Source organism: Pteropus vampyrus, unplaced genomic scaffold (genome assembly GCF_000151845.1).
Source record: "Pteropus vampyrus isolate Shadow unplaced genomic scaffold, Pvam_2.0 Scaffold35, whole genome shotgun sequence".
Taxonomy (NCBI): Eukaryota; Metazoa; Chordata; class Mammalia; order Chiroptera; family Pteropodidae; genus Pteropus; species Pteropus vampyrus.
The window spans coordinates 2,083,179-2,087,214 of NW_011888816.1; positions in this window are offsets into that span (position 1 = coordinate 2,083,179).

Below are 4,036 nucleotides of genomic sequence, written 5' to 3' on the forward strand. Positions count from 1 at the left end.
ATGATCTGATATACATATATACTGGAATTCCTACGGTAAAGCGAAATATCCATAGATTGCTACACCTCATTTTTAAGGCTGTATAATATTCCAGTGTATGAATGTGCTGGAATTTAATCAGATATATTGGGTTCCAGACTTCTAATATTACATTGTTGCAAAGGTGCAGATGTATTTGTAGGACTGAAAACTGGAAACGAAATTGCTGTGTCAGGTGGTATGAAGCACTTATCATTTTACAGTATATTGTCAATATATTTTACTGGTAATTGCAACTGAAATACATAATTACAGGGTTTTTACTTGATTTTATTCTTGAACTTCTTTTCTCTTGTGCTATAAATCTGGGCTCTGAATTCCACTGACATATTTGCTTTATCATCTACATCCTTGCTAAAAATAAAAATATTGAGTGCAGTTTGATTTCTTCCATCAGGGAAGTTCAGACAAAATGTTGGGCTTTAAAGTCACTTGAAGTAACTCTTCTAAGTGTGGTTATACCTCCAACTTGACAGTTGTTTTAAAGAATTGATCTTTTTTAAAAAATAGAAAATACTGACAGGGTCCCAAAGTAAAAAGTATAAAACAAGATACAAACCTAGTTGCCATCGCCAGCCAGCTCCCTACCATCGCTCCTGAGGGAACTGATTTATTAGTTATTGGTATAACTAATTCTATTGCATTTTTTAAAAATAGAAGAAAATGCTTTTTTCATTTGTCTCCTCCTTTCTTAGCACACCATACATCCTATTCCTTACCTCCTCTACTCTGGAGATAACTCCAGAATAGTCTATAGAAAAGAGCTCTCATTTCTTTTCACAGTTGTACAGTATTCCATTGTATCAATGTATGAAATTTTCTTCCATCGACCCATTCTCAATGGAGATTTGGGTGGCTTCCAATCTTTAGCTGTTATAAATAGTGCTGTAATGATACACTATTTCATATTTTTGCCAATGCATCTCAGGTAGATTCTTAGAAGTGAGACTGCCTGGCTGAAGGATAAACTCATATTTACTTTTGCTAATTATTAACAAATTCCATCCACAGGAATTTGTACTTTTTAGAGTGCCTGTTTCCTCACTGGCTTACCAGTAACAGAGTGTACTGCGTAAGCTGGATTTTTTCCAATCTGATGGGTAAGAAATGGTATCTGTTTAAATTTGCATTTTTCCTATGTATATTCTCATGTTTAAGGGCCATTTGCATTTTGTTTTCTATAAACTGTTCATATCTTTTGCCCATTCTTTCAGATTCTTCTCAAAGTTTAGAAATTCTTCATGTATTAGGCCTATATTTGCCTTTTGCGATATGTTGCAAATACTTTTGCCATTTCATTATTTAACTTTGCTTTTTCTGGCCATTCAAAACTTATTTTTTAGAGATATAAACTTTCCTTGTGTTACTTCTGGATTTCCAGTCATAGGAGTTTTCAGATTATAATGGAATTCATCTATGTTTTCTTCTAATTATTTAGGTTTCCTTTTCACAATTGGGCCTCTGATCCATTCAGAGTTTATCCTTGTGTACCATGTAGTTAACCATATTTGTCTCAACACCATTTTTAAAGTCTTCCTCCATTAATAAAGGTGCTTCCTTTATCATAGATTAAATTCCTGGACTTTATATTATTTAGAGTATAATATTTAGTAGGGTTTTCCCACCTTCTCCACTGTTGTTTTCTAGGGTACTTCTGGCTATTACTGTTTATTCTTTCTAATACCTTTATACAGGAAAAAAAAATCTCATTTTACTGGATCTAGTACACCTTTCAAATATAAAAATAAAAATATAAATACATAAAATGTAAATATAATATAAATGTATATAAAATATATATTTAAAGGGAGACAGTTCCAAAGTGTTTCCAAGATTATATTCTGAAACCAATTCTAGACAAAATTCTTTTTGAAAATTAGAGGAAACAAATGATACTAAGGGATGTGTGGGCGGGGTGAAGCCACGTACAGAGGTGGCAGTGCCACAGAGCAGCCTTCCGTCAGGATGGCTACGAGTGTTGCTGCTCACTCACTGGGTCCACGCTCCTATGACAATTCGCATAAACAGACTGGGCCATGCTGAAAACTCAAAAAAATATACAGCAGCTGTCATGTTGTGACTATCACAGTAAAATTTATTCTGTAAAATAAAGTTAAAGTACACTATGCATAATTTAAGAAAGATGAAATACTGTAATAGATTAAAAAAAATCATTTAGCACCCACTGGATCATCAGGAGTTTGAGGATTATGACTTTCTCTGATAGATCAAGCTTCATGAGATTACATATATGATAGCCCGAGGTAAAATCTAACTTTTAAAAAGAATTATGAAAATATTTTTCAACTGAAGCAAAATCAGTCGGTAGGAAACTAAGTTCCGCTTGACATTTGTCTACATTTTTTTTTCCTGAATCACTTGACATATCTGTGGCCAGAAACTCCACTTACTAAGTGAACCTAGTAACTTCCCTTCAAGGCTGGGACCAAGTTTCCTGCACAAAAACTCTCCTGTACAAGTGAAAGCTGTCAGAAGCCCAGCAAAGAATAATTAAGAAAGACTGGGGAGTCTGTCAAAACAAACAAACAAACAAACACAAAAATATTACCCCTATTATTTGTACCACATATAGGTGTGAATGTGGCCATCCAAGATACTAAAAGTAAAGGCTTGTTTGTTCTTAAGGTAGAGAAGTCTGACACTATGTCTTGGCTCTCTTGTGACCCTCTGCACTAACCTGCTTTAACCTGACCAGTGAGACACATTTCTTGGGAAGCTATCATGCTTCAGTATCATTTGTACAATCTGCTATTTGTCTGTAGGGGAGATGTTGACAATAGGACATTTGGTCTTTTTGGCAGTTAATCAACAGTGATACAACCATACATCTCCCAACAACTAGAAATTTCCTAATTAACTATTTTTAAAGTGCAACAGTCAAAACCATCAAACCATTATTTGCTCTAGGTTCACTGTTTTTATTTACTTAATCAGCTTTCTCCTAGACAAGCAACATTAACAAAACATAAGGCAAAAACACCTTGTTGGTGACAATCCTATTCAATTTTCTTTTTCAGAAGGTCTTCTCAGTAGCCAGTTACCTAAACATGGAGCTTTTTCAGCTTCAATGTTTTCCTCATTTTAAAACAGCAAGAAGATACTACATTTGATGGTAGTTATTGTCAAATAGGTTAATCAACTTTATAGAATTTCTGTAATATAACTTCTAGCATGTAAATTATTTAATCAACGCAAAACTCTTAAAAAAAAAATAAAACACAGTGCAAGCCCATTTCTGGTGCTGTGAGACATAATAGCAGCACCTATTTTTATGTGGTAAAAATATAATCCAGTTTTAGCACCCATCTACGAAAGTTAGCTGTTAACGAAAATAAGTGATTTGGCGTACTGGAAGGTAACAATCTTAATATAACCTCAGTGAGAAAATCCGTTCCTTTTGTTGCATCCCGGCTCACAGAGAAGAATAGTATTAATGGAGTGGGGTGGGGCAGGGGGAGGATAAACTCTTAGTTAAGGCTTTTCAGTACTTGAATTACTTGAGTACTGATGCCATGTTTCTCTGGAAGTAGAGAATTATATCACACGAAGGAGGATTCCAAGGAGTTGTTGCAGAGATGCCAGGATGGATCACATGGCTTTGCAGCCTTAAGTAGAGAACAGAGGAAAATCAGAAAAATTAACGCTAGTGATCGATTCCTATCTTTTTCACCAAAATGCTGTCCCATCATTCCATTTCAAAAACGAAGTGAAGTATGCTAAACAAGTGACAAATTTTTACATAAAAACACACTGAATTTTGATGCACTGTATCAGTTATTAGACATAGTAAATACAAGTAGACAAAGAAAATAAAGTGCACCTTACAGTATATAAAATATTTAGAAATCATTTTTAAAATAGGCAATATAGATTGAAATATAAAAAGTACCTGACATAGCATAGTTAGAAATGAAAAAAATTTCAGTTGAAAAATTACCATTTTTCAATACAGCAGAGGGACAAACCACCTTTTATT